We start from the raw sequence: 21,082 nt of genomic DNA, 5'->3' as shown, positions 1-21,082 counted from the left end.
TAAGAAAGTCTTTGAAGATGTTTGCCTTTGTAGAGGAAAACAGCATTAATCATTCACTACCTGGAGATAAGAGGTTATAGGGCAGTTTTTAAAAATGGCTTGAATGTTGATTTAGAATGAGAGAGATTTAAATGTTTAGATGTGTTTGAGAGGATCCAGCAGAGAAAGTAGGTTTGTTAGAGAAGACACAGGAACATTTGAAGAAACCACGTACCTGAAGAGGTAAGGAAGGGCACCTTTTTTGTTGCTGTTTTTTTTTTTTTTTAGCAGAGCCTCTCAAACTTGAATTATGTTGTTAAAAAGCAGATTCTGACTCAGTAGGTCTACATGTGTCTGAAGTTATGCATTTCCAACAAGTTCCCAGGTGATGTTAATGCTGTTGTTCCTAGCTCACATGTTGGAAGGATTAAATCTAGGCAGGAGAATGGGTGGGTAATAAGGCTGGGTGTAGATCAGCTATGTTGTAGGGAGGACAGAAGGAAGTTGAGGGTCCTACCTAAAAGGCTTCTTTCCCTTAGTGAAGTAGTATTTAAGTTTACTTACCAAGAATTAGGAGAGAGGCAGTACAGTAGGAGATTTCAGGAGAATTGAGAAAGTTTGTAATAGCTCTAGGGTAAAGAGTGGAAAGAGATGACTTGAGAAATACAGGATGGCCAATGTTGAGGGCTTAAATGGAGCAAAGACTGCATACTGGCAGTGAAATGAATCTGCGTGCTCTATGGTTTTCTGTAATAGTCCTCAGCAGCCCAGGTGTAGAAACATAGAAGATGGATTGTCTTGAGAATTAAACTTTATTTCATTTGGTGAATATCCAGCATCATGCCTGGCACCTAGTAGCATACCAAAATGTTAACACTCACTTCTCCAGTGGAAATCATAGAAGATATACAATATTAAGTTGGTGCAAAAGTAATTGCCAAAACCACAATTACTTTTGCACCAACCTAATAATAAGATTTTGGCAAAGACTGCAATTACTTTTGCATCAACCTAATAATAGGACCAACTGTCAGGGCCTCCCAGCTGACCTTTTACTTACATCTCATCTTCGTGGGTGTCACCCAAACCAATCTGCCTGTTACCTGCTAATTTTCCCCTATCTCTGTGCAATGTTTTCCAACTTTACTAGGCCTACAAATAATCTGGAGTAGTTGTGAAAGACAGATTTTAGCTACTTCCAGAGATTCCTGCTCAATAGATTTGGTGGTGAAGTTCACCTGTATGTGATTTTAAAAAAACAGTCTAAATGATTCCAATGCAGTTGGTCCATAGATAGCACTTTGAGAAACAACTGTTCTCAATCAGGCATCTTTTCAGTGAAGCATCCCATCACCTCTGCTATTCTATTTGGAACACCTGGAATTCCTCTTTGTGCTTGTTTACTTTAAATCACAATTTAATATTAATTTCTTCCAAGAATCCCTAGCTATTAATTTTACTCCATACTTAATAGAGAATGAACAATGGAGCACACTTCTTCAGCATTTTTATAGAGATGCCTGTATGATTCTATGCATGGTGTTATCCTGTGCCCTCTTGTTATGTCACATAACATTATTTCTATTTTCCAGTCCTCCATCACTACTTTAGACTGTGATCCCTCTAAATTCAGGAATCCTATCTCTGACCAGCATGGTGTTTAACCCTGAAAGTTACCCTGAAACTATATGCTGAGAGAATAGATAGGTGAACAAATATGAGAGTGCACAGAGAATCAAGAAACAGAAAAATTGATGGGAATACTAAAAGCAAGCAGTGTAGTGGAAAACAAAGATGTGATAAAAAGAATAAAGTAAAATAAAAAACCAGGATTTCACGGGAAGAGAAGAATCATTAGAGCCTAGAAGACAATGTGGGTGACTTAATCACAAACAGTTTTAAGAAACATGAGAAAAAGAGTCTGCAGGCAATTTGAAATAGACTCTTAAGTACCTGACAAACCTGAGAAAAATAGGTAAGAAAGAAATCAGTGCATTGAAACCCAACAAAGCTTCAATGTACCATCCCTTTTCAATCACTTGGAAGGAAAATGATGTGTTTAGTACATCCTCCTTCTTCATGTTTGGATCTTTAAATAGGGTATTTGGATTCACAGACTGTAGCCTTCTCAGATTGTCTCTCCTACCAGCACGCTGCCGTGCTTTTTAAATGACACCAGACTTCCAAGCAAGATTGATTGTAAACTTGAAAAGGTTATATGTGATGTAATGAATAACACATGCTACCCCCTCGAGTGTATCTCCAGAAGGGCACATACCTAGGATCCTGTGTGTTCTCATCATTCAGGAAAGATTGGAAGGAATCTTGCTGGGCAAGCTGCAAGAAAGTTTCCTATTATGCTTACTTAATAAACTGCCTGATCTTTAGTTCATTCAGTTTATGAACGCACAATTATTACGAACCAACTATTTTTGGCATTCCATAAATGTTTATGAAAAAATGTGTGGATGAATGGATATTATATGCAAGTCAGAGCGAAAGATTCTGTGAGGATATCAAGATAACACAAACAGGGGACCTACTCTTAGTAGAGATTACAACCTAGTAAGGATATCAAGACATAAATAACATCTTCTAAGGAAAAAGTGATAACTCCTATCACAGAGTATACATATTGCTATGAGAATAGAGAATACAAGGGAAAAGGGGTTATTTCAAATGGTTGTTGGAAAAGGACTTTTGCAAGAAGTTGTGTCTGAGTTGAACTTTGAAGGATCTGGACATGCAGAATCCAGGAAAGTTTATCTGGGGCAAAGAGCAGGAAGTGAACTGTGTTGGGATGTGTGGAAGATGGAGAAGAGTTTAATTTGGATCAGATCTGGAGTTTATGAAGGACAACACTCACTGGGCAACAATGAGAGTTTGCATGGAGATCTTTTAAAGTTTTGGATTCATAACATAGCCCAGGATGGTTAACTGCTAATATTTATTGAATGATTGCTATCGTCCAGGCATATTGTAATAACAAATTATCTCAGCTAAGGTTCACAATAATCCCATACATAGGTCCATGAAGTCTTCCTTATCCAAATATAATTGGTGTTGGGAAGGGCTAGGTTAAAAAAAATCCCACTTGAAGCAAAAACATTGATTTCATAGTAAATTGTGTGCATGTGGTTGTGGGTTGGAGGTGGGGAGAGTTTGATTAGAGCATATCTTTTTAAAATGATTAACATTATAACATACATTTATTTTATCTTACATCAGCAATCATACACACACATTGTAACTACAACTTGTACTAGTTCTTAAAATGAACAAAGAATGATTCAAGTGGATGTTTTTTGGGAGGACACACACTTTTTCCAAGAAAATTACATGATTGCATAATACAATATTCTTTAGGTTTGCATTTTTAAAAAGATCATAAAGAGGAAGTTTTTAACAAGATTATAAAAAATTCTGATCTTTATTTTCATGAAGAACTCAAATTGTGATTTTCCAAAATTTGAGTTCTTCATTATTTTCCTCGGAACTGCAATATGAAATTTAGTCTCCTTTGAAATGCCTATCATGTCATATCTCTGGTCAATTGTTTTTTTCATGAAGTGACTTTGTATGTGATTCACCTACTTCTCCACTTCTACTGAGTTTGTGAGACCTTGCGTTAGTTGCTGTGTTCACATTTTTGTTTTACATTCATTTTAATTTTATTCTTAATGATCATTACCATTTTTCACAAAATGCAGAGTTTCCAGTGTTGGACGGTCAGTAAGAGTCTGATCAAAGCAGACATTGCTAGGCAGAGTCAAGGCACTTGAGTGGGGGATTCAATTGAAGAGGTCAATTCATGAGTCAAGATTTTCAAATTATGACACATTTTATTATTTTTACTTTCCTATAAAAGATTGGCCAATAAATACTTGGATGATGAGAGCTCCCTGTGTTTTATGATTCCCATGTTACAGATGAGAAAATTTAAAGACCCAGGAAAGTCAAATAATGTGCTCACCACCACATGTCTTGTAAGTGATGGATTCAGAATTCCAAAGCAGCTTAACTTTCATGGGTAACCACTAAGCAGTGTAGGGGGTGGGTCAAGTGCCCCTACTTGTCCATTAGGGATAAGTCAAGGCCTCACATTTACAAAACACTAGAAGCTCATCTTTCCTACATTGCATGCTAACTTATAAGTGTTCTTTTTCTCCTAACTTTAATACTAGACAGAACGATTCTTAATTTTCTTTTGTATAAATCAGTATAAACTTGCATTTTTTAAAAAAATTCTATTTCCATAGGTTATTAATTTTCAATCTGTGTTTTTCCTAATATTTGTCATCAATGCATTTAAAGATTAGTTAGCTTAAACTCACAAGTTTTGATATAACAGTCTCTTCATTGACCCATAAATTATTTTGAAATATGTTTTGAAATTTCTAAACAGAAGAATTAGTACTTTTTGACATTTATTTTTCATCTTTTTGCATTATGATTTGAGAATATCATCTGCATGATGTAGTCTCTAAATCCACTGGTGTTCGTCAAGGCTTGTTTTGGAACCATTATATGGTCAATTTTTGTAAATGATGGGCATGTGTTTAAAAAGAGTGTGTATTCTTTAACTCTTGGATATGGGATGCTTCTATAAGTAAATTAGATCAAACTCATTAATTTTTCTGAAATTTATTTTAAATATTTACTATTTTTATTTGCTTTATTGATTAATTATGGAAATAATTATATTAAAAACATAATATGATCAAGGATTTGTCAATATTTCATTGTAATTTAATCAATTTTTATTATTTTAGGTTTATTATTATTACTATTAATATCTTGAGGTAGAGTCTTACCCTGTTGCCCGGGCTGGAGTACAGTGGCATAATCTTGGCTCACTGCAATCTCCGCCTCTCAGGTTCAAGTGGTTCTCATGCCTCACTCGGCCTCCTGAGTAGCTGGGATTACAGGCGTGGGCCAACATGCCCAGCTATTTAGGTTTACTGTTTTTAAGTTTAGAATTTTTGTATCTTGTGTGCTTTTTTTCCTAAAAAATACATTTTAAATTTTACTTAAAGACATTTTGTCAGGTGAACTGTAGCCATACCAGTCTTCTTTTGGTTATTGTTTTCTTGGAATAATTATTCTCTTACTTTTTTTTCTGTGTTGTATTTTAAGTGTATTTTTATAAGCAGCAGAGCTGATATTTTAAAAATTCATTTGAATATGCTCTTTTAATTGGTGAGTTTATTTACATTTATTATGATTATGAATATATTGGGATTGATTTCTACCATCTTATTCTTTCTATTTAGCATACTTTTTTCCTTTATTTTAGGATTCTCTTTAATTGATAGTTTTTTAATCCATTAACTGTCAGGGGTTTAAGTTATATATTCTATTTCTCTTCCTTTAGTAGTGGTTTTAAACTTTCAACGTGAATTGTCAATACAATAATGCCTAAACTAAATCAATATTTTACCTTTTTTCTGACAATTAAAAGGATTTTAAAATACTTTAACTCCAAACTTGATTTTTTTAACCTTCTATTCTTTTCTAGTGTTTTCACTCCATCCTGTTGTTATATTTTCAAATCTGTCTGTTGTCATTGCAATGCTTCCATAGATACCAATGTTTACAAATGTGGTTGCTCATCACTGCTTCTTTTATCCCACTCCTTCATGAATTTTATTCCCTTTTTTATGGAGCACATCATTTACTAGTTCTCTTTAGCAAGGGCCTTTGAGTAAAAAAGTTTTTAGTCAATGTTTCAAACGGGTTCTTAAACAACAATTTAGCTGAGTATAAACTAAGTTGATAGTTACTTTTCCTTAGCCCTTTAAATATATCATTTCACTACTTTCTCGTCTCCAGTTTTGCTCTTGAAAAGTTTTTTGTTTTTGTCTAATAGTTGTGGCTTTCTTAATTAAGTAACTTTTGTGTTTGCTTTTAAGATTTTAAGCTCCACAGCTTCACTGGGATGTATTTAGGTGTAGATTTCTTTTTATTTATCCTTCTTGAAAATGACATGGTTCTTGATTTGATGAATTCATATATTTTGCCACTTCTGGAAAATTATTACAAGAATTTTCAAGACTATATCTCTCCCATTTTTTCTATTCTGTTCTTTTGGATTGCCTGTTAGAGTACAGGGACCTTCTAATTCTACCTTCCATGTTTCTTAAATCTTAATCAATTTCCCTTTCTCTATGTCGCAATTTCCAAGTGCAATACGCTGTCTAATATCCCCAGATAGAGCTTTCAGTTCATCATTTATTTAGCTGCCTAATCTGTTCTTTGTCGATTTAAAATTTTTTATCTGCTATTGTTTTTCCTATTTTCCTTTTCCCAATGTGCCTGCACGTTTCTCTCTTTTTTTCATATTTTCTTATTCCTTTTTAGGGTTTCAATTTTTCATGTCTTATTTATTTTAAGCATACTTCTGTTATATTCTGCTTCAGATTGTCATCATATTATCTCAAGTTTTAGGTGGTAATTCTGCTGTTTTTATGCACTCTCACTGTGGTGAATGCCTTCCTTGTGTGGTTTGTAATTTTTTCCATGAGCTCTCTTATTTAGCCTATTTCCTTCTACTCGAATCCCTTCTGGCCTGCAGGTGAGAGTGTCCCTCCAGAGTGTTTGGTCTCAGTCAGGAGCTTGGGGTATTATTGGCCTAGGGATTAATATAATAATTGTATATTAATTTCTTAACCTGGGATTGAAGATTTAACCTACTTGAGTAGACTAAATTCAAGCTCTAAACCCAGTTGAGGCACAGATCTGTGGTATTAAATTATCAGGGGTAACTCTTTGCTTTGATTTCTTCACCCAGAACCCTGGCAGAAACAAATACATTTATCTGTTGTCTCTCTTTGCTAGGAATCAAATTTATTTGTTAGTCCACTCTTAGATTAAAAGTGCAATACTTTTGGGGCATCAGCTTTATGTGGAAAACAGTTCCAACTTTCTTCCTCACTTGGGTCTGCTCAGCTGCCATAACAAAATACCATAAACCCACTGGCTTAAAAAACAAGACATTTATTTTCTCACAGTTCTGAATGATGGAAGTCTAAGAGCAGGATGCGAACATAGTATGGTTCTGGTGAGGGCTCTTTTCTTCGCTTGTAGACTGTTCCTTCTCACTATGTCTTCACATGGTGGAGAGAACTAGAGAGCAAGTTCACCAATGTCTCTTTTTATAAGGGCCCTAATCCTATCATAAGGGCCCCACCCTCATAACCTTAAGTAACTTTAATTACTTCGGGAAAAGGAGGTCCCGTCTCAAAATACTATCACATTGGATGTTAGGGCTCCAGCACAGGGAGTTGAGTGGAGGGACACAAACATTTAGGTCATAACAGGCCCAATCTTTCATCTACTGTCCTTTTGTGAGTGTTAAAGTCAGGTTTCTAGTTTAGCAAGAGAAAGGTCCTCAGTCTCGCCCCACACCCTATTACAGCATCAGCTTGAACCCTAGTGAATCAGCTGTCCAGCATGTTTAGGCGTTTTCAGGTCTTCTAATGTTACTTTATTGCCGGAAGCAAAAGCCTCTCAGATTCAGCTTTCACCTCTGATTTGTGTGACCTAACAAGTCTTTTGAATTTCCATTCCTTTCCTATTAAAAAGAGATGAAGTACACAAGTATAATTTTCATTCATCTCATACAGTAATTCTGAGAAAGAGCAATTAGAGATAGCAATATGTTGCAAATTAAAAATGTTAAATATAGCAAAAGCAAATAGAGATTCTCTAATAATGCATTTTAATTATAATGCATTGATATAACACATTTTATCTGAGGATATTAAAGTATATTACAACTGCATTATAATTCCTTGAAGAGACCATGAATGTTTCCAATCCAACAACCGTAGAAGCCATTTGGGATATGATTGTAAATTAAGTATTATTGACTCCCTTTTTAAAGATTATAATACAGTTCCTGGAGTGTTATACCATTGGTGAAGAGAAGGTTATTTTTCTCAGAACATGTGTTGAGTAATCAGAATGGTTGATTTCAAAGATGCATCCTACAGGGTGAACAGTTCAAAGATAAGTGAAAAGGAGCTAAATATACAAATAGTCTTGGTTGGAAGCAGTATAAACATTGAGAATGGATGGCACAGGAGTCTCTTTATTGTCTTGCTATAGTCCCATGGTTTGGGGACAGATGATATTTTCCCAGTGTCTTTTCTCTTTTTCTTCAGAAATAAAGAAAAAAGATTAGTTGAAAATATTATTTGCTATTAAACATGAGGTCAAACCTAGTGTAGTTAGCACCTGCAGGAGAAGGCAAATGGAAAAACTAAGTTGACTTTCTTCATAATTTACAAGTATCAGAGTCTGTTTGGGGCCTCCAATTCATGGTAAAGTTTATCCTTCAAAGATCAACTAAAAAAATAAAAATCATGGAATCAAACTGGCTTCCCTGGTATCCTGCAGAACAAGAATCAGTTCAAACTTAAGCCAGATCTCCCTTCAGAAACATGTAATGCTTGATATTAAGGATTTACTTATAAAATTCAATATGGGAAAGAAGATGACACCAAACAGGGTTAGCTTATTAAAGCTGCCGGGCATTCTTCCTGCTAACATTTAGGAGTGTAAGTATCCAGGAATAATATTCAGGCAACTGATATGGCCATAATAACTGCTACAATATGGAGAGATGACCACTCCATACACTAATCAATTTCCAGTCTTAGCCCTAATGTAACTCATCTGATTTGACCACAACTTGCAATGGTTTGATATGCTGTACAGTTTGGTTTGGTGTTTCAGACCCTAGTGTTTCAGATCCCAGACTTCACCCGGACCCTAAAAAGCAACTGAACTGAGGATTCAAGTGCCTGGCCACTCAGACCCTTTTTGGTATCCCCACACTATAACCAGAGGATGTTCTTGTAAGATAGTGAGATATCATTGATTAAATTATTTGCGTATTGTCCTGGCCTGAGCCTACAAGCCCAAATCAAACCAAGGCCTCCAGGTTCCAACCTCTAGTGCTTCCAATATATGTATTTCAACAGTCTGATTTTATGAGGGTTCCATGCTTGGTTTGAAAGATTCATTTTGACTTCCTATATTGCTGACCATAATGCTACATGTGCTCTATTGCACTTGATCCTAGAGTTTTTGATTTCTTAGATTTAATACACAAGTAAATCAATATTTAAGTATTTTGCACGCTGACATAATCTTACCAACTTTTTAATCTTACCACTATTATTCCATGCCAGAAAGAGCAAGACACAAATTATAATAAAAACACTTAAAAATCTTATCATATGAAAAACTCACTATGTTGTCTTTGCCTTTTTCATTGTGCCAAGGACTAGAGATAAATTAACCACAGACTGGGTGTGATCAGTGGCATTTGCTAACCTGCACTGTACTCTATACACTAACCAATTTCCAAGCTTAGCTCTAATGAAACTCTGCTTTAACCACAAATCCCAGTTGTTTGATTTACTGCACAGTTTGGTGTTTCAGACCCTGGACTTCACCCTAACCCTCAAGTATCAAATGAAGACAGACTTAGCATTAGCCATGTCCTTTCACTTCCTCCCACCATGCTGGAGGTGAGCATGAGCCCTGCAATGCTAACATTTACATTTGCTTCTCGGTCCCAAGGCTGGCCCAGAAGCCATATTTTATAGTCTATCTTTTTCTCCTTTCCATGTAACATGTACGTTTATTTGCATGTGTATTATCTAATAATATTGGAGTTTTCCTGGCAACATGAATTGCTCCAATAAGACTATGCAACTACATAATCAGAACTTGATACCAGGGAAGATAGTCAATACCTTTCCTATGGAAAATTGTTTTCTGGCTTTGAATAAAAGTATCTGCAAGGACCTTTCATCTCTATACTCAACTACATCAAAGAAGGCAGGCTTCTGATGCGTATTATAAAACTACAGAAAAGGGTTTTATCTGATACTTGATAATTGTACCAAACTGTGTGTGGAGGAAAGAAAACACTTCAGCAGCAAAATAGAAAGGCATAATTGATTACACTATTAGGAGCTGTTACAACATGAAACAAACAGAATAAGATTATAAGAAGATTCAGCTAATAATGTATTTCTGACATCAATAAAATTAGTTGTTTTCATCTGTGTTGTGAAATTTCTGATTCATTTTAGCCCTGTGTAGTATTCTATTACAACATGATGATTCTCATTATGCTTCCACAAGCCTATCAACAAATAGAGCCTAGATTCTAATTATCTCTATATTTAGTCAAAATAGTCAGGCTTCATCTGTTTCCAGAACAGTTAATGTATTTGGCTCATTACTCTGAAATCACTGAGTACAATTTAGCTCACTGAAAATGCATCCAGCATTAGCTTATGTAAGGAACATAAAGGTCCACTGTGTGATGATTTTATTGTTTCTCTATTGCAGTGAGTCAGGATATAACAGCTATTACTGTTGATCACTAACTATGTACCAGACACTATGCTCACCTTTTATATGCATTATTTATTTAGTTCTTACAACAGCAAGTTATTATTCTCACTGTATCAATTTAGAAGCTTACCTAGAGTCATGCACCTAGAAAGTGTCAGAGCCAGGACGGTCTGATTTCGAAGTCTGACATTATAACCACTCTGCTATAGGACATACTTGATTACACAGATTCAAACTTTAAATCTGATATTTATTCAAAGTACAGCTTTGTCCCTAAAGAGATGGACTCTAGTGCCTCAACCCTGACATGAGACTGCTTTGAATGTGAAGATGGCCTTCCTTTTTATTTATTTCTCCAAGACGATTAGTGCCCTGTTGAAAAATCTCTGAATGACTTTCCATTGGTTTTGGTAAAAATCCCAGTCTATGAGTTCCTGGGCACTTGGACTGTTCTCCATTCCAGGCTCCTTTATTTACTCTGGTTCAATTGCTATGGCTTTCTACAGTTCCCCCAATACTCCGCACTATTTCCTTCTTCGGGACTTTCTCCCATCCTCTACCTTCTGACTCAGATATTTTTTCCTGCTTCTACTTATATCTCCAGACTCAGTTAAATTTATTTCTAAAGAGGCCTTCCTTCCTTGACTTGGTTCTAACCCCTCTCAGCTACAGATCACCCATCCAGTGATCCAATAGAAACCCTCCCAGAAATTGGAGGGAAGCCACATCTGTCAGCCACCTGGTAACAGGCCCACTGTCTGCAAACCCGGAAGTGGACTGTCATCTCACGTCAGCTCCATAGAAAAAGGCACTGGTGTTTCTGGGCTCAAAAAATCCTAATGCTGAAGTCAACAAACTTTGTACTTTTTTTTTTTTTTTTTTTTTTTTTGAGACGGAGTCTCACTTTGTCGCCCAGGCTGGAGTGCAGTGGCGCGATCTCGGCGTTCACGACATTCTCCTACCTCAGCCTCTCAGCCTCCGTGTAGCTGGGACTACAGGCGCGCATCACCACGCCCGACTAGTACTTTTTTTTTTTTTTTTTTTTTGTATTTTTAGTAGAGACGGGGTCTCGATCTCCTGACCTCGTGATCCGCCCGCCTCAGCCTCCCAAAGTGCTGGGATTACAGGCGTGAGCCACTGCGCCCGGCCACTTTATACTTTTTCTATAACAATTAGACATTAACTGCTATTTTACAGGAATAAATGGTTAAAAGGGGGCGAACAAGAAGGGAGAAATTATCTGTTTAAAATGTATTTCAAATTGTATACTCTCCCATAAAAATTTAGCTATTTTCATTACAAAGGTAATTCATGCTTATTATGAAAATTTTAGAAACACTGAAAAACATAAATCATTCAACTTCCAATAATTTCGAGAAAATCTTAGGTAACATATGGTGTGTTTCCTTTCAGTCTTTTTGCTGGGTACTTTTAAAACATAGTTGTGATAAATTTGTATCACACAAGATTGATTATAATTTTTAAACTTTATCTTTTATTATTTATAGAAAGAAGTATGCATGAAATTATAAAATATTTAGGGAAAATAGAAAAAATAAATTTAAAAAGTGAATATAACCACATATGTCACTACCCACAGATAACTACTATTAATATTTTGGCATATGTTCTTGTAGTCTTTTTCTAGGATATTTTCTTAAGTTGTATTATAACATAGATAGTGATTTTATAGCAGAGTTAACACAGCAATATTTACAGATCCTAGAATGTTGCAGAATAATTTCTGAGGGCTAATAGTTTTCTATTTCAGTTCACTTTAGTTTACACACAAAGCTCAATAGAATAAAGCACTCTATAGTACCAAGCATTTTTTTTTTTTTTTTTTATTATACTTTAAGTTCTGGGTTACATGTGCGGAACGTGCAGTTTTGTTACGAGGTGTACATGTGCCATAGTGGTTTGCTGCACCCATCAACCAGGCATCTATATTAGGTATTTCTCCTAATGTTATGCCTCCCCTAGTTCCCAACCCTCCACAGTCCCAAGTGTGTGATGTTCCCCTCCCTGTGTCCGTGTGTTCTCATTATTCAACTCTCACTTATGAGTGAGAACATGCAGTGTTTGGTTTTCTGATCTTGTGATAGTTTGCTAAGAATGATGGTTTCCGGCTTCATCCATGTCCCTGTAAAGGACATGAACTCATCCTTTTTTATGGCTACACAGTATTCCATGGTATATATGTGCTACAATTTCTTAATCCAGTCTATCACTGATGGACATTTGGGTTGGTTCCAAGTCTTTGCTATTGTGAATAGTGCTGCAATAAACATACGTGTGCATGTGTCATTATTGTAGAATGATTTATAATCCTTTGGGTATATGCCCAGTAATGGGATTGCTGGGTCTAATGGTATTTCTAATTCTAGATCCTTAAGGAATTGCCACACTGTCTTCCACAATGGTTGAACTAATTTACACTCCCACCAACAATGTGAAAGCGTTCCTATTTTTCCACAACCTCTCCAGCATCTGTTGTTTCCTGACTTTCTAATGATCACCATTCTAACTGGTGTGAGATGATAGCTCATTGTGGTTTTGATTTGCATTTCTCTGATGGCCAGTGATGATGAGCATTTTGTCATATGTCTGTTGGCTGCATAAAATGTCTTCTTTTGAGACATACATCACTAATTTGTATCATTAGATAAGAATCTTTCCTTTTAGCAAATATTAGTCTATTTACCTGGAGTTTCAGGTGGCAGAGATTAGACTGGGTTGATCTGCCTTTTTATAAATTCTGGGCTCATTTACTAAGTAATACTTAGCAAGGACATCCTGCCATACATCACTAATTTGTATCATTAGATAAGAATCTTTCCTTTTAGCAAATATTAGTCTATTTGTATCATTAGAGAAGAATCTTTTTATTCCCCCCTCCATGGTAATTCCTTCCATCACCCTCAAAGAAGTGAATAGATCAGAGATCAGCTGTTAAAATGCTTCCATTCTCAATGAGCAATAAGAAAAAACAGTATGGAAGTTTCTCAAATTAAAAATAGAACTACCATATGATCTAGTGGTTTCATTATTGGCTATATATACAAAGGAAATGAAATCAGTATGTCAAAGAGATATCTGCTCTCATGTTTATCCCAGCGTTATTCACAATAGCCAATATATGCAATTAATCTAAATGGCCATGTACAGATGAATGGATAAAGAAAATATGATATATGTATCTCCAATGAAATATCATTTAGCCATAAACCAGAATGAAATTATGTCCTTTGTGTCAACTGATAAACCTGAGGAACATTATGTTAAGTAAAACAGCAAGTCACAGAAAGATAAATACTGTGTGATTTCACTCATATGTGGAATCTAAAAACGTTGATTTCATAGAAGTAGATAGTAGAATAGTGGTTACCAGAGGCTGGAGAGGGAAGAGGCGAGGGAGGGACCAGGAAAGGTTGGTCAATGGGTACAAAGTTACAGTTAGACAGGAAGAATAAGTTCTGGTGTTCTCTTACACATAAGGGTGACTATAGCAAATAACAATGTAGTATACATTTCAAGAGCCAGAACAGAAAATTTTGACTATAATCACAAGATGGTGGCTGTGGCAATTTCTTAAAATAAGACGATAGTGAAATTTGCCTCATCCATTGACTCTTTCTTTCATGAAGGCTTCTCTGTAGCATGTGATGGTGTTTGATAGCATTTGACTCACAGTAGAACTCTTTCAAAATTGGAGTCAATCTTCTCAAATGCTGTTAGATTTATCAACCTAAATCTATATAATATTCTAAATATTTTGTCATTTAAACAATGCTCACTGTATCTTCACTAGGATTAGATTCCATTTTAAGAAACCACTCTCTGTTCATCCATAAGAAGCAACTCTTCATTTGTTAAATTTTATCATGAGATTGTAGCAATTCAGTCATATCTTCAGGCTCCACTTCTAATTCAAGTGGCTGTACCAATTTTCCTTCACAGAAGTAAATGGAATTCCTGTTGCTTCACATCCTCACCAGTATTAGTGCTTACTTTTTTTTTTTTAATTTATTTATTATTATTATACTTTAAGTTGTAGGGTACATGTGCATAACGTGCAGGTTTGTTACATATGTATACTTGTGCCATGTTGGTGTGCTGCACCCATCAACTCGTCATTTACATCAGGTATAACTCCCAATGCAATCCCTCCCCCCTCCCCCCTCCCCATGATAGGCCCCGGTGTGTGATGTTCCCCTTCCTGAGTCCAAGTGATCTCATTGTTCAGTTCCCACCTATGAGTGAGAACATGCGGTGTTTGATTTTCTGTTCTTGTGATAGTTTGCTAAGAATGATGGTTTCCAGCTGCATCCATGTCCCTACAAAGGACACAAACTCATCCTTTTTGATGGCTGCATAGTATTCCATGGTGTATATGTGCCACATTTTCTTAATCCAATCTGTCACTGATGGACATTTGGGTTGATTCCAAGTCTTTGCTATTGTGAATAGTGCTGCAATAAACATACGTGTGCATGTGTCTTTATAGCAGCATAATTTATAATCTTTTGGGTATATACCCAGTAATGGGATGGCTGGGTCATATGGTACATCTAGTTCTAGATCCTTGAGGAATCGCCATACTGTTTTCCATAATGGTTGAACTAGTTTACAATCCCACCAACAGTGTAAAAGTGTTCCTATTTCTCCACATCCTCTCCAGCACCTGTTGTTTCCTGACTTTTTAATGATCGCCATTCTAACTGGTGTGAGATGGTATCTCATTGTGGTTTTGATTTGCATTTCTCTGATGGCCAGTGATGATGAGCATTTTTTCATGTGTCTGTTGGCTGTATGAATGTCTTCTTTTGAGAAATGTCTGTTCATATCCTTTGCCCACTTTTTGATGGGGTGGTTTGTTTTTTTCTTGTAAATTTGTTTGAGTTCTTTGTAGGTTCTGGATATTAGCCCTTTGTCAGATGACTAGATTGCAAAAATTTTCTCCCATTCTGTAGGTTGCCTGTTCACTCTGATGGTAGTTTCTTTTGCTGTGCAGAAGCTCTTTAGTTTAATGAGATCCCATTTGTCAATTTTGGCTTTTGCTGCCGTTGCTTTTGGGGTTTTAGACATGAAGTCTTTGCCCATGCCTATGTCCTGAATGGTACTACCTAGGTTTTCCTCTAGGATTTTTATGGTATTAGGTCTAACATTTAAGTCTCTAATCCATCTTGAATTAATTTTCGTATAAGGAGTAAGGAAAGGGTCCAGTTTCAGCTTTCTACTTGTGGCTAGCCAATTTTCCCAGCACCATTTATTAAATAGGGAATCCTTTCCCCATTTCTTGTTTCTCTCAGGTTTGTCAAAGATCAGATGGCTGTAGATGTGTGGTATTATTTCTGAGGACTCTGTTCTGTTCCATTGGTCTATATCTCTGTTTTGGTACCAGTACCATGCTGTTTTGGTTACTGTATCCACCATGATCAAGTGGGCTTCATCCCTGGGATGCAAGGCTGGTTCAACATTCGCAAATCAATAAACATAATCCAGCATATAAACAGAACCAAAGACAAGAACCACATGATTATCTCAATAGATGCAGAAAAGGCTTTTGACAAAATTCAACAGCCCTTCATGCTAAAAACGCTCAATAAATTCGGTATGGATGGAACGTACCTCAAAATAATAAGAGCTATTTATGACAAACCCACAGCCAATATCATACTGAATGGGCAAAAACTGGAAAAATTCCCTTTGAAAACTGGCACAAGACAGGGATGCCCTCTCTCACCACTCCTATTCAACATAGTGTTGGAAGTTCTGTCTAGGGCAATTAGGCAAGAGAAAGAAATCAAGGGTATTCAGTTAGGAAAAGAAGAAGTCAAATTGGCCCTGTTTGCAGATGACATGATTGTATATTTAGAAAACCCCATTGTCTCAGCCCAAAATCTCCTTAAGCTGATAAGCAACTTCAGCAAAGTCTCAGGATACAAAATTAATGTGCAAAAATCACAAGCATTCTTATACACCAGTAACAGACAAACAGAGAGCCAAATCAGGAATGAACTTCCATTCACAATTGCTTCAAAGAGAATAAAATACCTAGGAATCCAACTTACAAGGGATGTAAAGGACCTCTTCAAGGAGAACTACTCAGTGAAACCACTGCTCAGTGAAATCAAAGAGGACACAAACAAATGGAAGAACATACCATGCTCATGGATAGGAAGAATCAATATCGTGAAAATGGCCATACTGCCCAAGGTAATTTATAGATTCAATGCCATCCCCATCAAGCTACCAATGAGTTTCTTCACAGAATTGGAAAAAACTGCTTTAAAGTTCATATGGAACCAAAAAAGAGCCCGCATCTCCAAGACAATCCTAAGTCAAAAGAACAAAGCTGGAGGCATCACGCTACCTGACTTCAAACTATACTAGTGCTTACTTTTTAACTGGGTTGTTCATTTTCTTATTAATGAGTTTCAAGAGTCTGTGCATTTAGTTAATTGTTATCATACTTTCTATTCCTAAAAGTTATATTTGATTGTTTTAAAAATTGGCTGTGTATTTTTTTGCAGTTTCCTATTTGCAGATATTTTCAAGCTTTTCCTTTGTTAAACTTATAGAGTATCATTATTTAAAAATAATTCTTATCTATGTTGTCTTATGGCTTTGTTTCTGGCACTTCTCACTCATGGTAGCTTGTTTTCTTGTGTGCTTTGTCATTTTCGACTGTGTGCTGGAAATTGTCCTTGAAACATTATTTGTGGAGAATCTTTGAGGCCTCAAACAGAGATACGTTCTTTCGGAAAGCATTTGTATTTATATTAATGACAGAAGCCTAGAGGCATTACTAGCCTAAGACCAATTTAGACTAAAATTAAACTACATTCATGGCTTAATATTTTTGGAACTACTTAGGTGATGTGAATAGGACTGCACACCTTCACAATGACTAGTTTATAAATACAGATTCTAAGGGAAATATTTTATTTACGCTCTTCTTTGCTTAGCACAAATACAGTCACCTGGTTTATTTTGGGTGGTGGGGGTGATGAGTCCACCTCCTCTCATCCTTATCATAATAGTGTGGCTATTTGAAATCTCAGCTTAATGTGGGAGGGACCCTATTTAACTCTCCCATTTCAGCATGCCCTGGGACTTCATGTAAAAATCAAAGTTCACAGTTGCAGAAACTGACAAAGGCCATGGGAGACAACAGCACTGCATTTCTGGGTCCCCATTTTCTTCACAGGCCTCATAATTCCATACTTTCTTATCATTTCTTTGATGTCTTCAAGTTTTTAAAATTATTTGATCCAGAATTTTTAGTCATGAAAGGTATTTATATTTGACATAGAATGCTTAGCTCTGTGAGGGGTTGGTCCCAACCTACTGGTTTGCTTTAGTCTCAGAAATGGAAGTGTCCCTTGTGGTCTTCTGACTCTTTTAGCCCTTCCATATCCTTTACCCTCCATTCACCCTGAAAAGTTGTTATTGTCCAGATTTCTGACCATGGCATAATTTTTCATTTGAGTATTTACTCCCTTGGTTTGCTGACAGTCACTGGCATGGGCTAACATCTTCTTCAATGCAACGTTGCTCTGAGCTACACTTTTCCTTGTGGATGTATTTGCCTGCATCTCACTGAACTCAGCCTTTTCTTAAAGCAGCTTCTCTCCTTTTGTCATACTCATCTATGAAAGAGCACCATTTTCCCAGGCATCATTCTCAACATGTAGAGTCACATGAAGAGTTGTTCTTCATGCTGTGTAATCCGTGCCTAACGGTGCATCTCCGACAGGACTCCTGTCCCCCAATCTTGTCAGCTCTCATCTGAGCCCCCACCACCTTCTGCCTGGCTCCCTTCTCTGTAATCTTCCACCTTTGGTCTATTCTGAGCATTGCCTCCATCATTGACCTCCCTTTTTCAGAAACCCTCTGTAATCTTCCACCTTTGGTCTATTCTGAGCATTGCCTCCATCATTGACCTCCCTTTTTCAGAAACCCTCCATGAATTCACGTGGCTCAGTAGACAAAAACCCAGACTCCTTAACCAGTTGTCACTTCTGCCCTACATCATCTGCCCTGATGCTTTCTTTCAGGTTTGTGGCCCACACCACACAGGCATCAGGTCAACTTAACAACTTGTAAATTTCTGAACACTTTGTATTTTTCCTACCTCTATACTCTTGTACATTCCATTTATGTTCTGGAAGAGTCTCCCTGCTGAATCTTCCTTGAAATATAATCATGCTAAATCATGCCAAATTCTAAATGTCGCTTCCTCCAAAAAAGTATTTCCTCTTCATCTTAGCCTTCCTTTATTTTTTAAAACAAATATTATTGTGTGCATTTCAGTTTCACAACATGATGTTATGTGATACATATAGATTGTAAAATAGTTACTATAGTGAAGCAAATTAACATATCTTATCTCACATAATTACTTTTTTGTGACAAGAGCAGCTAAAATCTACTTATTTTTTAAAGTTCTTAATACAGTACAATTTTATTAACTATAGTCCTCGTGTTGTACATTCAGTTACAATAGTCAATGTATGAAAACAACCTAAGTGGCCATCGATGGACAAATAGACAAACAAAATGTGATATATACATAAACACAATAGAATATTATTCAGCCTTAAAAAATATGACACACATATGCACAGTGGAATATTATTCATCTTTAAAAATGAAGGAGAACCTGCCGCTTGCCAACCACAATATGAATGAAGCTGGAGTGCATTATTCTAAGTGAAATAAGCCACAAACAGAAAGAAAAAGATCACATGCTCTCACTTAAATGTGGAATCTAAAAAAAAACAGATAGGGAGATGTAGGTCACACAACACACAGTAGCTGATATCTAATTTTTCTTTTCACAAAATGTAAGTTTTTATAGGTCAAAAGTGTTTATACATTGGCAATTTCATATGAGTCAACCTAAAACCTAGTTCTCTGCATAAAATTAACATGTGGCTAATAAATATTCATTTAAATGTGTGAATTGACATTTTGAGAAAAAGAAGCAATGCAGTCCAAAAATGAAAGAAGGTCGCCCAGGCTGGAGTGCAGTGGCCGGATCTCAGGTCACCGCAAGCTCCGCCTCCCGGGTTTATGCCATTCTCCTGCCTCAGCCTCCCGCGTAGCTGGGACTACAGGCGCCCGCCACCTCGCCCAGCTAATTTTTCGTATTTTTAGTAGAGACGGGGTTTCACCGTGTTTGCCAGGATGGTCTCAATCTCCTGACTTCGTGATCTGCCTGTCTCGGCCTCCCAAAGGGCTGGGATTACAGGCTTGAGCCACCACGCCCGGCCAGGTTAATACTTTCAAAGTAAGGAGTATTAAAACTGTATCTCTCTAAATGTATGAATAATTATATATCATACATATGCATGTGTGTATATATTTTATATACATAATATATATAATTGCCTAAGGAAATTAGAAAGCACTGTGACTGGAGTGCAGAGAAGAATAAGGACAGTGAAAGTAGCAGTTACCAATGCGTGAAAGTAGCAGTTACCAATTGCTTGCTGCTCACATATGTTTCATAAAGCTGGAGGTAAACCAATAACCTGTATATACACCCGAATGTACTTTGAACTAATTGACTGCAAGGGACTCTTTAAGAACAAAGTGTTATTATTGGAACAATACTATTGAAGCATCATGTGATAATTGGAAAACAAAGTCAGGGACTGCAATTTAACTTAAAAATCGAAGGAAATTCATTTAAGTGCTCTCTTGACATTTCAGTTCTTGCTAAAATCTACTTTTAAAAGTCAGATTAACCAGATTGTCCATTAACGTTGATCACATTAGCTAGATAATTGCCAAAGCTCCATTTTACTTATGCAATTTGGACACAGCATAATATGAAAATAAGGACAATGTACCTTGATGCATAACACACAGTATCCACATAACTTCTTTTACAGTCTTTTAAAAGTGATCCTCTCTGCCTGAACCTTGATTCAACTATGTGCCTACTATTTTACATTAGGTAAGCATGCAACAGAATCATTGGCAAAGACTTCTCTGATGTCATAAAAGGAGTGCTGCTGCCTTGCCTTATAACAGTATACCCTCTTATGTAGCCAAGGACAAAGTTCATAGACAAATACGAATGACACTTTGCCAAGATTGCCTTAGTAGTACCAGTAATAAAAGACCCTGAACTGGAAGGCAAAGTCCACCTTCTTTTGCTGCATTGGCTCCTTCAGTTTACCCAGTTGTCCTGTGACTGAGGTCTTTATCACCAAGGAAACGAAGAATGTACTTTGAGGTCAAAGCAAATCTTCTGCAACCTTCCCTGTAAAAATAAAATGAGTACATTTTGTACCACCTGCATAACAGGAATAAATAATAACTGAAAAGATGTATACAATTTTGATACTTTACCCAATGAACTGATATACATCCAACCACAGGAGTCTTGACTTTTGACAGAATGTGTTTTGATAAATATGGGGATGTTTTTACTTTGTGTGGCATTGTGGTTTCTTTCTTTTTAATTTATTCAAGATTGTGTGTGTTTGTTATATGATTTGTGGAGAGACTCCAGAATCTCCTCTATTTCAAACCAGAAGAACTCTCAGATGGATAGTTAATGGATATCCAGGATATTTGCAATATTGTATATGCTTTTAAAGCATGTTTGCTGAAGGAAAATAAAAGCACTGAATCAAAGCCCCAAGTCTGATTCACAACTATTACTAACAAGGTATATAATCTTGAGCAAGTTTTTTAGCCTATTTTT

At 36.4% G+C, this 21,082-nt stretch overlaps 1 long non-coding RNA gene across 1 annotated transcript in view; it reads right to left on the bottom strand.

Moving 5' to 3' along the window:
* Positions 1-20,631, bottom strand: part of LOC126949945 (uncharacterized) — a 32,012-nt gene extending 11,381 nt beyond the window's left edge. The window contains exon 1 of the long non-coding RNA XR_007723999.1: positions 20,220-20,631. This is a non-coding gene — a long non-coding RNA (uncharacterized LOC126949945). The remainder of the gene's footprint in view (positions 1-20,219) is intronic.
* Between the last annotated feature and the right edge of the window lie 451 nt (positions 20,632-21,082).

The sequence above is a fragment of the Macaca thibetana genome, chromosome 3, assembly GCF_024542745.1.
Source record: "Macaca thibetana thibetana isolate TM-01 chromosome 3, ASM2454274v1, whole genome shotgun sequence".
In the NCBI taxonomy this organism is placed as follows: Eukaryota; Metazoa; Chordata; class Mammalia; order Primates; family Cercopithecidae; genus Macaca; species Macaca thibetana.
The sequence above is the reverse complement of the archived record's forward strand: the minus strand, read 5'-3'. Positions and strand labels throughout refer to the sequence as shown.